We start from the raw sequence: 7071 nt of genomic DNA, 5'->3' as shown, positions 1-7071 counted from the left end.
GCGGCGCTCTCTGCTCCTCCTTCCCTTCTGCATGGCCCGAGTCCCCCGACACCTCATTCCTCTGTTTGGGCAACGGGCATCCATCATCGGCCCCCCCTGCCCCCCGGCCTGATTGCCAAGCTGCCGGCCATGAATCACGGCCCCAGAATGGGACGCGTATGCCCGATAAATTAATCCAGCCGCCAGCCGCCTCCTCGCTTATTATAAATCTACCTAGGCAGCAAAAGAGGAAGCGCTTTGAGGGCTTTGGGCCTGTTAACTCAAAGGGTGTGTGTGTGTGTGTGGTGTGTGTGTGTGTGTGTGTGTGTGTGTGTGTGTGTGTGTGCCCTCTGTGTGTGTGTGTGTGTGTGTGTGTGTGTGTGTATGAGAGAGAGACGCTGCCCCCTGCTGGAGGGGCTGAGCCCTGCCCTCTGTGTGTTTGTGTGTGTGTGTGTGTGAGATGCTGCCCCCTGCTGGAGGGCTGAGCCCTGCCCTCTGTATGTGTGATAATGTGTTTGGTCAAGGTATGTGATTCATTGTGTTTGATTGACATATATGCGATTATGTGTGTGAAGGTTTGGCTGATGTGTGATTGTGAATGTTTCATTGAGGGGTGTGTGTGATTGTGTGTGTGTGTGTCTGTGCATGTCAAAGTGTGATGTGTATTTGGTTCAGCTGGGGGGCTGTGAGTGTGCTTAACTGGATGTGTGTTGGGACTGGGAGTGTTGTGTGTTTGTGCTCATGCCAGGGCGTGATGTGTATGTTAGTGTGTGATTGTTGATGGGGGTAGAGGGGGTGGTGTGGCTGGCTGTGATTCTGGGTCTGGGGGGCTGCAGATGTTGTTATAATTATTAATCATTAATAAACTATCAGTTGTTTTAATTTCTCTGATGGAGCCGCCGGGGGGCCCGAATGAGGATCCAGGCCCCGATGCTCCAGGCCCGGCCCAAACCCTGGGACAGCCCCTGCCCCATAACATGCGACAACACCAGGGCCAACAGGTGGATGGGACTGACAGACAGGGCTGGGAGACGGGCGGATGCTGCAGTGACCTGGGCGGAACTGAGCAAACATCGTTTGGGGGTCAGGTGTATTTGTGTGACTGTGTCTGTACGCGCACAGGTGGGTGCGGGGGTGTTTGTGGGAGTCGAGAAACCTGTTTCCATTCCTGGCAATAGGAGGGGGGTGGGGTCTAGTGGTTAGAGCAGGGGGCTGGGAGCCAGGACTCCTGGGTTCTATCCCCAGCTCTGGGAGGGGAGTGGGGTCTAGTGATTAGAGCAGGATTTTAGGAGTCGGTATCCGAACGCACTGGACCTGGAGCTGGTATTGGATCCCACCTGGTGCCCTCTGCAGCAACGGCAGGAGATGCAGAAGCCGGGCAGCGTTGGGCTGGTACCATCAGTGAATGAAATATCAGGAGGGGGAACATCATAGGAAAGCAGGAGGAAATTTATCTGTAGTGCTGGCAGGAGCCGATTCCTCATCCCATGTCAGCTGCTTGATTTGGGAGAGTGGGTAGCGGCTGGGGAGGGAAGGTGCCCAGCTGGCCTCCAGTGCTTGGTCCCAGCTCACTCCTCCTGAGGAGCCGGGGTTAGGGAAATTCCTGGAGGCAGGGGACTGTTTAATCTCAGGGGGGAGCGTGGCACTGCTCTGTGGCATTGGAAGGTGGCTGGAAGAAGAGGGACCATACGAACAGCCAGACTGAATCAGATCAATGGTCCATATAGCTCACTGTCCTATCTTGGGCCTTGGCTGGTGCCAGCAGCTTCAGAGGGAATGAACAGAACAGGGCAGTTGTCGAGTGATCCTTTCCCTGTCGTCCACTCCCAGTTTCTGGCATGTAGAGGTTTAAGGATGCCCAGAGTATGGGGCTGCGTCCCTCACCATCTTGGCTAATAGCCATTGATGGACCTGTCCTCCAGGAACATGTCTAATTCTTTCTGGAACCCAGTTAGACTCCACAACATCCCCTGGCAAGGAGTTCCACAGGCTGATTGTGCATTGGGGGAAGAAATACTTCCTCTTGTTTGTTATAAACCTGCTGCCTGTTCATTTCATCGGGTGACCCCTGGTCTGTGTGTGATGTGAAGGAGTAAATAACATTTCTCTAGTCACTTTCTTCACACCAGCCATGACTTTATAGACCTCTGTTGTATCCCTTCTTTTTCAATTTGAACAATCCCAGTCTTTATCATCTCTCCTCGTATAGAAACTGTTCCATTCCCCCTGATCACTGGTGTTGCCCTTTTCTGTACTTTTCCCAATTCTAATATATCCTTTTTGAGATGGGGTGACCAGAGCTGCATTCAGGTGTGGACGTACTTTGGCCTTTATATAGAGGCATTATGAGATTTACTGTTTTATTATCTACCCCTTTCCTAATGATTCCCAACATTGTGTTCGCGTTTTTGACTGCTGCTGTACATTTAATAGATGTTTTCCGAGAACTATCCACAGTGACCCCAAGATCTCTTTCTTGAGTGGTAACAGCTAATTCAGACCCCATCATTTTATACATAGAGCTGGGATTATGTTTCCCAATGTGCATTGCTTTGCCTTTATCAACACTGAATTTCATCTGCCATTTGTTGCCCAGTCACCAAGTTTTGCGCGGTCCCTTTGTAACTGCATTGGACGTAACTATCTTGAGTAGTTTTGTATCGTCTGCAGATTTCCCCCCCTCACTGGTCACCCCCTTGTCCAGATCATTTATAAATACGTCGATCAGCACTGGGCCCAGTACAAATCTTTGGGTCTCCTGCTATTTACCGGTCCTCATTGTGAAAACTGACCGTTTATTCCTACCCTTTGTTTCCTATCTTTTAACCAGTCCCTGATCCAGAAGCTTTTGGGTCGGTTAAGAGAAGTGAAGGGGTGAACAGAAATGTGATAACTGGGGGCTCTTCGATCTAGCAGAGAAAGGTCGAACACAATCCAATGGCTAGAAGTTGAAGCTAGACAGGGTCAGTGTAAAGTGCACGTTTTTACTAGGTAATCCAGATTGGCTGTTTCTCTAAAAGATCCATTCTAGTTCAAACAGGAATTAATGGAGGAAAGTCCCCACGGCTTAATCCACAGCCGGGGAGATTTAGGTGAGATATTAGTAAAACCTTTCTAACTCTCAGGGGAACAAAGCTCTGGGACAGGCTCCCAAGGGAGGTTGTGGGATCCCTGTCACTGGAGGTTTTTAAGAACAGATTGGGAAAACCCATGAAGGCTGGTCTAGGGTTAGTTGGTCCTGCCTCAGTGCAGGGCACTGGAGGTGTTGACCTCTCAAGATCCCTTCCAGCTGGACATTTCTGTGATCCTCTTGTGGTGTTACACAGGAGAGCAGACTAGGTGCTCATCAGGATCTCTTGGAATCTAGGTTTCTAGGGCTGGGATGGAAGCAGAGTTTTGAGTTTTGAAACTTGTTTCTGGAATGAGGACACAAAAATTCGGGATTTCCCATCAAATGAAATTCCAGGCTCCTGGGGGGAACCAAATGTTTCACTCCTGTGGGGATGTCTTTGAGTTGGCTGCAATAATATCAAAGAAGTGAAATCTCTTGGTGTAAAGTCAAAGGTTCTGTTCCAAAACGCCAAAGCAGAACTTCCCAAGCTGGGAATAGAACCCAGGAGTCCTGGTATCCAGCCCCTGCTCTATCTACTAGACCCCCACTCCCCTTCCAGAGTGAGGAATAGAACCCAGGAGTCCTGCCTGTGGAAGGAAATGGGGGTCTAGTGGTTGGAAGGAGCTGGGAGTCTGGACTCCTGGGTCCCATTCCCAGCTCAGGGACGGGCTGTAGCCATGGGGAAATGTCCTGCCACATCTGCTGAAGCAGACTTTGATCTGGAAGGTCCCTGCGGTGTCAGTTGCTGTCCTGTCAATGCCTGAAAAGCAATGCAAAGCGGGGGCTCCCCACACCCCCCATTGGCCTGCCTCTCCCCAGCCCCCTGCTCTGGTGCTTGGGGCCTGGACAATAGCCTAAAAGGCCAGCACCACTGGGCATATCCTTAATGAGGAACCCCCGGGCTTGACCCCTGTGCTGGGAAATTATCATGAAAGGAAGAGTCTGTCACTTCCCAGCTCAGCCCCCGGCCAGTGTCCCTTCCTGCAGCCTGTTTGGTTATTGCTCAGTTCCGCATCGCTTGACCCACAGGTCACCCTGTGGGCCAGGGACTGGACAGGACCCATCTACCGTGAAGCAGTCGATTGTGCCGAGTAGAACACGATCCAAAGGCTGGAAGTTGAAGCTAGCTAAATTCAGATTGGAAATAAGGTGTAATCACGAGCAGTGGTGAGCTGGAACCGGTTTGCTAGAACCGGTTTAAATTCAGAAGCCCTTTTAGAACCGGTTGTTCCGCGAGGGAGAACCGGTTCTAAAAGGGCTTCTAAATTGAACCGGCCCAAAGTGGCGCCTTAGGCACCGACTTCACAGGTGCTCCAGCCCTGGAGCACCCAAGGGGAAAATTTAGTGGGTGCAGAGCACCCACTGGCAGCTCCCCGCCCCACCCGCGGCCCCAGCTCACCTCTGCTCCACCTCCCCTGAACGCGCCGCCCCCCCCCTGCTTCTCCGCCCCCCCGGCTTCCCACGAATCAGCTTCACGCGGGAAACCAGGGTGGGCTGAGAAGCAAGCGGTGGCTTCCCGCTCAGACCCAGGGAGGCGGAGGTGAGCTGGGGGGGGGGGTGAGGAGGGCCTCCCACGTTGCAGCAGGTAACCGGGGGGGGGGTGCGCAGGGGAGCCGCTCCCCGCCCCAGCTCACCTCCGCCACCCTTGGCCTGAGCGGGAAGCTGCCGCCTGCTTCTCAGCCCCCACCCCCCAGGCTTCCCGCCGAACAGCTGATTCAAGGGGAGCGGCGGGGGGGCGGAGAAGCAGAGGGGGCAGTGGGTTCTGGGGAGGAGGCGGAGCGGAGGTGAGCTGGGGCCGGCGCGGGGTGGAGAGCTGCCGGTGGGGGCTCTGCACCCACCAAATTCTCCCTGCGGGTGCTCCAGCCCCGGAGCACCCAGGGAGTCGGCGCCTAAGACGCCACTTTTGATGTGATCAGTGGGGAGAGCGGCAGCTCCCCCTGCTTCCCCCCTAGCTATGCTCCCCCGCCCCTAGGAGCCAGAAGGACCTGCCGGATGCTTTCCAGGAGCTGCCCCAGGTAAGCACCGCCGGGACTCCCCACCTCACCCCCTGGCAGGTCCCTCTGGCTCTTAGGGGTGGGGTGGGCACCCCCTACGGTGGCCCACGAGACCCTCCTGCCCAGTTCTGGGGGCAGTCAGGGGACAGGGGAGGGGGGTGGATGGGGCAGGGGTCAGGGGGGTCAAGGAATGCAGGGGGGTTGAATGGGGCAGGAGTCCCCGGGGGCAGGAGACCCCAGGGGCGGGGATGTGCAACGACCACCTTGTGGGGTGAGGAAGGAACACATTGTTAAGATTTTGGCAGCTCATTACTGATTACGAGGGTCATTAACCATTGGAAGAATTTACCCAGGGGCATGGTGGATTCACCTTCACTGGTAATTTTGAAATCAAGATTGGGTAGGTATTATAGGAATCATTTGGGGGAAGTTCTCGGGCCCGTGTCATACGGGAGGCCAGACTCCATGGTCACAGCGGTGCCGTCTGGCCTTGGAATGGATCGCTGAGCTCGGAAGGATTGGATTTGTATCGGTCAATGTCAGTTACACATACAAACTGAGAGGGAAAAACATTTCCTCATAATAATTGAAATCAACAGCTAGGCAAGGGAAGAAAAAGGCTGCAATGTATTAGATTAAAATTCCAGTGATTTAGACCAGTGGTTCTCGACCAGGGGTACACAGAGATCTTCCACTGGTCTTCTATTTGCCTAGTTTACAACAGGCTACATAAAAAGCACTAGTGAAGTCAGTACAAACTAAAATTTCATACGGACAGTGACTTGTTTATATGGCTCTATATATGAGACACGGAAATGTCAGTGCAATATTTATATTCCAATTGATTTATTTTCTAATTGTATGGTAAAAATGAGAAAGTCAGCAATTTTCAGTAACAGTGCAGCGGTGACACTTTTGCATTATTAAGTCTGATTTTGTAAGCAAGTCGTTTTTAAGCGAGGTGAAACTTGGGGTAATGCAAGACAAATCAGCCTCATCCGATGAAGTGAGCTGTAGCTCACGAAAGCTTATGCTCTAATAAATTTGTTAGTCTCTAAGGTGCCACAAGTACTCCTTTTCTTTTTCCTCCTGGAAGGGGTTCTCTGGAAAGGTTGAGAGCTACTGATTTAGACTTTTGATTTAGGCTGGTTACAAACAGACTAGCAAATCAGTAGTAAAAACAGGTACGATTTGTTGATTTAAGGATATTTACTTGGTATATTGTGACATGGGACGCTGACCAATTGTGTTTTAATGATTTATAAAGCTTTAACTTTTTGAACCTCCACATCTACTGTTATTAAATCATTGTCTCCCTCACAATCATTTCCCACAACTGTGAATTTAAATCAATTTTTTAAAATGCTTAAACCCCATAATTTTACACAGGGGTCAGAATTTAAATTAAATAAAAAGCTTAAAAATAAATATTGGTATCTGTCCAAATGATAAAACAATAAAAATTGAATTCTGCCAAGCCTAGCTGTTGGGAGGGGGTTGTTGATTTCTGCTCTGGGGGGAGCTCAGACAGACAGGTATGCATAGGGAGGCAGAGTGGTTAGCAAAGTGGCCTAACCCACAGGAGTTTTGGGTTCTAGTTTTAGTTCTGCCTGCTGTGTGACCTCTGACAAGTTGTGGAGAACAAGACCAGTTTCCTGCACCAAGTGCTTTGAGATCCACGGAAATACTTAAGGAGATTTGGTTCTCGCTGCAGGGCATTGTTTTCCCAGCTCTGGGCTCATCCAGAGGAGAGGAACAAAAACAATAAAACGGTTTCGAAGACCTGACCTAGGAGGAAAGGTTTAAAAAAAGGGGGGGCCCATTTAGTCTGGAGAACAGACGGGTGAGGGGGAACCTGAGAATGGTCGTCAAATCTGTTCAGGGAGGGTATAGAGAAGACGGTGATCAACTGTTCTCCCTGTCCAGGACAAAAAGGGATGGGCTTAATCAGCAGCAAGGGAGATCTAGGCTGGATATTAGGACAAA

The sequence above is a fragment of the Dermochelys coriacea genome, chromosome 23 (assembly GCF_009764565.3).
Source record: "Dermochelys coriacea isolate rDerCor1 chromosome 23, rDerCor1.pri.v4, whole genome shotgun sequence".
Taxonomy (NCBI): Eukaryota; Metazoa; Chordata; order Testudines; family Dermochelyidae; genus Dermochelys; species Dermochelys coriacea.
Note: the sequence above shows the minus strand (reverse complement) of the source record.